This window comes from Oxyura jamaicensis, chromosome 8 (assembly GCF_011077185.1).
Source record: "Oxyura jamaicensis isolate SHBP4307 breed ruddy duck chromosome 8, BPBGC_Ojam_1.0, whole genome shotgun sequence".
Lineage (NCBI taxonomy): Eukaryota > Metazoa > Chordata > Aves > Anseriformes > Anatidae > Oxyura > Oxyura jamaicensis.
In genome coordinates, this window is record NC_048900.1 from 20,610,259 (window position 1) to 20,616,759 (window position 6,501).

Genomic DNA, 6,501 nt, shown 5'->3' on the forward strand with positions numbered 1-6,501 from the left:
GGAGATGGGTTTGGGGGCGGTTTTGGTGATTTTGAGCGGCGAGGCAGTCCCCTGAGGAGGCCGAGGGGCAGCAGCGAGAGCTGCCGGCATCAAAAGTGGGGTGAAAATGTAAAACTGTGCTGTCTGAACATATCTCCAGTGGCAGTCCTGGTCCTAACACAGCATCCCCAGGGTGCTCCACCCCAGCAGGGTCCATGGGTCCGCCATGGTGGGCAGAGACCCGATCACCTCAGGTCATCTTCTGCATCCGAGGCACAACCTCCACATCTGCAGGTAGTGATGCACACACCTTCACCAGAGCTCAGTGTCAACGGGAGGCCCCAGACTCGGTGTTTTGGGAGAGCTCTTCCAGTCTTAGGCTTTCAGGAAACACCCAGCTCCAGGTGGCACATGCACTTCTGTTTTTTCTCCAGTGACACCACAACAGCTGTGGTGAGCACTTGGGGACACAGGACAGGAGGAGTCCTCAAAGACATCAAGTCTGGCTGCCTCGTCTCGCACACCGCTTCATCGTGTGTTGTCCTCACAGACTTATCAAGCTTCATCTAAAAAAGTGTCTGAGCTTTGGCTCGCGCTCTTCTGATCTGAAGGCAGTTTCAGAATTCACTGTTCTAATTGTTAGGAATCATCTCCTCATTTCCAGCTTAAATTGATTCACAGACAGTTAATATCCATTTGTTCCTGTGCCAGCACTGTCTTTTATCTCACACAGGTCCTCACCTGGGTATTTGTGCTCCAGTGTATTTGTAGTCAGCAATCACCTCCCTCTCAGTCATTTTATGGAAGTCTAAACAAGCTTTTCCAGCATCTTCTTACTAGCCAGCCTGTCTGTGCAGCTGCTGCCTGGCACTGCTTCTGGTCACACTGCTGTTCAAATTCCCTCTTCTGAAGGTGGGTGACCAGACGTGGTGGCACGCTTGGTGCTTGCCTGGTGAGAATTCCCCATTTGGACAGACCAGGGCTGCACTTGTAACTGTGCTTCAGGTGCTTGCAGCTCACAAAACCCCAAAACTGACGTAAAGAATTGCGCTCGTGGTGACTTTCACACCTTTTACGTATTCCTTTCCTGCAGTGCTGATGCCTCACAACACTGGATTCCAGCAGATTTCATCAGAATACTCCTAATATTTTTACTGGTCCTTAAGGAAATTAATTTATAAGAACATCCACAAAGTACCTCCGTAGTCACCTTCTGCGTGTCCTGATATGCTCCCTTTCACCAGGCTCTGCTTTCATCTTGACCTTAACCACTCCTTCCCACATGAAATTCCTGTGCTCACCTCTGCCCCCACCATCTACCTACCAAGGTTTCTCGTGTATCAGCTGCTTCCCTGAAGCCTATATAGGGCCAATTACTTTACAGAAAGGTTAGTCAGACATAATAGACTATATTTTATCCCACTTTCCATTTCCTGTCCATGTGCTGAGTTACTCTTTAATTGAATACTAACATTAGACTGTCAGGCCCGCAGCTGTCTGGATCACTTTTTCTCCCCTGTTAAGTATAGGGATCAATCTTGTTTGTTCTCTTCTTCTCTTCGCTTTTTTTTTTTTTTTTTAACTTGTCCTCCTTTTAATTTGAACCATCAATCTTTTAGTTGATTCTTGGTCCAGTTAAGTGGAAATCTTGCTATGTTGTTTGTCATGAAATGAGAGATCACCAGTGGATTCCTTCCCATTCCCTACCAGATACTTTCCAGCCTTGTATCCCGCATCTCAGAGCTTTCTCCAAGCATTCCTTCTCTCCTCTGGATCCACCCTTGCTGGCAGGCTTGTCAGGCTCTAACAATGAGCCCCAAATTGCACAGCCCAGCCTCTTCCTGCTGTTGGAATAAATTTCCAGGTCACTGTCTTCTGCTCTGAATTAAATTTCTTTCTCCTCTCTCTCAGTCCTGGACTCTAGTTCCCAGTTGCGTCTGCCGTCTCCACCATTATTCCTGTGGGGTATTTGCTCTTCAGCTTTCCCTTGCTTCCTCATCTTCTATTTGTGCTGTCAGTTCTCCAACACAGCAAATACATTTCTTCATTTTATTTCTCCTCTATTAGTTTTGTTTGTTTGTTTGTTTCTTTTTCATGGTCATTTGCTTAATGGGTTGCCCTTGTCTGCATGTCATTTGCACTTATGCTCCGTGGGTGTCTGCAGTTCCTTGGAGTCCCTCTCCCTCCACGTCCCCCGAGCTGCTCCAGGCGGGGCAGGAGTTCCAGGAGGCACAAGGACCCTTGTCCAGCAGAGCACCCAGTTACAGCAGGCTAGAGGGATGCAGAGCCCCCTCCTAACCCTTGGGGACAGGTCTCCAGCAAGCACTTGGCTAGCCTCCTGCGTGTTGTGGAGCTCCTGCCTTCTGGCCTCTTTGGGAGCGGGCTAGGATGAGCACACAGAACAAAGAAAATCCCTCAAAAAATGAGGGAGGTGAGGATGAAGGAGACATAGCCACAGAGTGACACAGCCTGTCATGCACAGGCTGATACTCCCGGAGTGTCTGGAGAGAGACTTTTATAAATGGATGATCTGCTTTGATCTGGAACCCTGCCAGCATGACCCACAATACGGGAGAGTGGCTGTTTGCAGCCAGCCGAGTGTGTCACTGGCAGCAGCCGGGGCTGCGAACCAGAGAGGATCGTGTCACACGCATGCAACCACTCCTGCAGTGGGCAAAGCCCTGCGGGTCATTAACTCTTCACCTGCAATTCAAGAAACAACCTGGCTGTCGTGCTCTAGTTCGCAGCAGCATGGGCTGCCTGCTGCCTGTCTGAGGCACACTGGGCCCTGGCTCTGGAGAGTTTGGGCTTCTTCCTCCATCACTTACCTGGGAGAACGGCACACCGCTTCCACTGGCTTTAGTGAGGGACCTGCTGATCTTTCTCAGCATGGAAGTCCGTTCAGGTGGATGTGGGTGTGAGTCTCTGCAATCTGCCTTTCTGTTTTGCCACCCACCGGTTGTTATCTTCACTGCTGCAGAGCCAGATGTGGCTCTCCTTCTCCTCGTTGCTCCGTCTTGGTGCAAAAAGCAGGTGTGCGCTAATGTAATTTGCTGAAGGCGCAAAGATGGAGGTATTCAGCACAGAGGATTATCGGACTATCAGATGGGAAGGTCTGGAGGAACTAAGCAATAAAATAGGAATGAAGTTCAATGAGGGGTTATGACCTTAGGGATTAGTAACAACAATTTTGTCTGTATGTGATGAGAGATGCTGGTGCGGTTTCTCAGTGAGAGAAACAGCAAAGTCTCTCACCTTTTCTGCCCCTGCCAGTCTGGAAAAATGGCTTAGAGTCACCCTGCAGCAGGGGGGGTAAGTGGGGCGTGAGCCCCCCCAGGCGCTAAGATCAGCCCGTGTTCTCCATTAATAGTTTTTCAGTTTTTACTGCAGAGGTAGAAATTCTCAATATCTTGGCTTTCCAAGAACCTAAAATACCTTCTAGCTCGTGTCTGATTTATATAATACATTTATATTTTCTTATCATTCACTGAATTTATAGCTATGATTTTTTTTTTAATACTCAAAACTTGAATCATGAATTTCTTGTTGGCAAAAACATTGACATTATTCAACTCAAAAAATCTAAATGATAATAGATAAGATGAATTCAGTGAAAAGTAAGCATAGGTACTCTTGGCCCTCTAATTCTTCAGTGACCTTTGACTCACATAATTAGCAAATTCACGTATCTAATTGGAGACTGAAAAGATGATGTCCAGGTCCCCCCTACCCTTTTCTTTTTAATCCTAAAAAGCCAGGGATTCTAGATCCAGAAGATTTAGAAGTCAGATAGAAACCCTGCATGTAATGTGGTTTAACCCTTCTCACTTTCTCCTGCGGCTGAACCCTAAAGCACTATCAATCATGTATCATGGCTGCACACTTTCTCTGTAACTCCAGGATGAAAAATGAGAAGTTGATTATGTTGAGAGCCCCAGAAAGAGATGCTCCTACATCCCCCCATCTGCTACTGAAAGAATAAAACAAGGCTTTCGTAGTCACTAAAAGCGGAGACATACGCAATGCCTGGAGCCTGAAAGACCACAAAATGCCCTAATGCCCACTCATGATTTCGACAGCCGCAGATGGGCAGATAGGCCATGCCCAGTGCGCATGCGTGGCTAAGCTCAGGCTGAAACGCTGCCTCCTTCCATGGCTGTTATCAACATTAAGTGACTCATCTGTGCAAACCTGCATCTGTTGTTCGTGCCGATTACATCACCCTGGCAGTAAAGCCCATTACCCCTGCACTGTCAGTGCTGCACTCTTCCCTTTGGCCAGAGGAACGAAATACCATCAGCCTTGGAATCCCACGTGCCTGGAAGCCCTTCTAGCTATCTGGAAACAGCTCACGCCGTTCCTGTAGGCAGCAGCCATGAAATGACCCCGCTCAAATCCCAGCTGTAGCACGGCGCCGTAGTTTCCCTTTAAAACATCACCTGGAACAAGGCGTCCTGGGAGACAAAAGCAAAGCTTGTGGGCACTGTGGTGGCTGAGCTCGGGTGCTTTGATGGCAGACTTTCACCCTGCTGTGCTTAATTGCTGAACTTTGCCTGCCGGCCTGGGTGGGCAGCATGCATGACTGCGGTTTCCTGCCATGACGAGAACTGTTTATCAGCTGCATAAAAGCCTTGCTGGCGTGAGCCCTGACACCCCAATCACAGGCTGCCAACATGACTCCAGCAATACGTGACACCCTGGGACCCTCTACGGACATGCCAGCAGTCACTGGACCTGCTAAGACACCCTCCTTCTTCCTTGCCAGTGCTAACCTTCATGAGTGGCCACCTGCAGCATGCCGCAGCAGGAAACCACGGCAGCTCTGCGAGCTCTGCCTCTGGTAGGAACCTAAAAACAGCCCCGTCGCAGGGAGCTTCCAAAGCTGTCCCACGGGCACGTGGTCAGGAAGAGAGAAAATACAGCTGATGGGAAAGCCCCAGCTTTGCTCATCCCCAGCATCTTCCTTTCTCTCTGAAGCCATTTCATTTTGTCTCTGCGATTTAGAGCCTGCAGTGGTGGATCAGCTCCAGCAACCCGTCCCAGACTGCCTGGAGTCTGAGAGCTGCTCCTCAAAGCCCGGCCACTTCTCCACTCCCAACGGGTGGCTGGGGTTCCGGGCCGATGTGGTGACTGCCGCCCCTATGCCATGCTCCAGGGCTGCCCTCCCAACGCGTGCTGCAGCATCTCCATGGAATGAATGAAACCAGAAGAAAAACACCTCCCAGGTGCCTTCAGCTGTGCCGGAGCTTTTCCTGGGAAGCCTTTGCCTTTACCTGCAGTGAGCACAGCCTCGTGCGGAGGCTGGCTGGCCTCACAGGGGTCCTGGGTGCTGCGCCTCGGCCGTGGGGCCGCGGGGCTGCGGGCGGGCGCTGCTGCAAGCTGCCAGGCGTCAGGCTGAGCGCGCTGCTGCTCGCTCTGCGGGGACTAAGCCACAGAAAGGACATTGTCAGAACGGGGGATTGTTCTGGGAGAACAGGCCACACAAAGAGGGATTGTTTTGCTGTGAAATGAGGCCGTGTTTGAGCTCCAGCCTGGGATGGGTTTTGCCTGCCTGTCCGGGCTGCAGCCTGGTGGGGGACGCTGACTGCTCCCCGGTGGCTGCTGTCTTCCCCAGCCCTCCTGGCATCTTCTCTGCTTCTGACGTTCTCCCCCAGTGCAGTCAGTGGCACAGCACATCCCTCAAGAGCCACGATGGGAGATGAGGAAAAGCAAATTCAGAAAAAGAGAGCCCATGGCAGGTCCTGGGCTCCCACACCTGCCTGGCAGGTCCCAGGGGCACAGGGACAGAGGAGAGCAGCAGCAGGGCAGCTCCCACCGTGAGGGGCTGCAGTGTTTCTCCCAGATAGCTGGCAGCAACCGTCCTCTCTTGAAGGGACAGATATAACCACGAGGGAAACAGAGATATGCAGTAAGCTGCTCCGAGATAGTGGGCAGAGAACATAGCAGCCTCCTTTTTGCAAATGCTCATCTCTCCAACAAAGTCTTGCTCCTGGCGAACATCACAGGCTTCCCTGGGTGCCTTCTTGCCTGCACAGTGTGTGGGGACAAGCATTTTGTACTCAATCTGAGGCAAGACAGAGCACAGGGTACGAAGACAGGAAGGAGAGGGGTCTGCGTGCTCAAAACGCAGGTTGGAGCACAGCCACGAGGTCTATTGCTATTTTTTGGCATTCCCTAAGCCTGGCAGTAGGCATTGCAGGGACAGGTCTGGGGTGAGACCAGCAACATCCTGGGAACACTGCAGCTTCAGCAAGGAAATTACACCCATCACACAGCAGCAATGCCTTGTTGGCCCCCAAATTGGCCAGTGAACACTCGATGAAAAAAATTCAAAACAACACTGGGGCACAGTGTTTGCTCAGAAGAAATGGAGCTGCCACACCACAAAGCACAGCAGGGCCTTAGCACCATCGCTGGGGTGCTGCAGAAGCTGCTGGGACGTGAAGGCAGCAGAGGGAGAAGCCTCACAGCGAACCTGCAAACCAGGGACAGGATCAGAGCAGCAGGGACAAGACAGCCGCT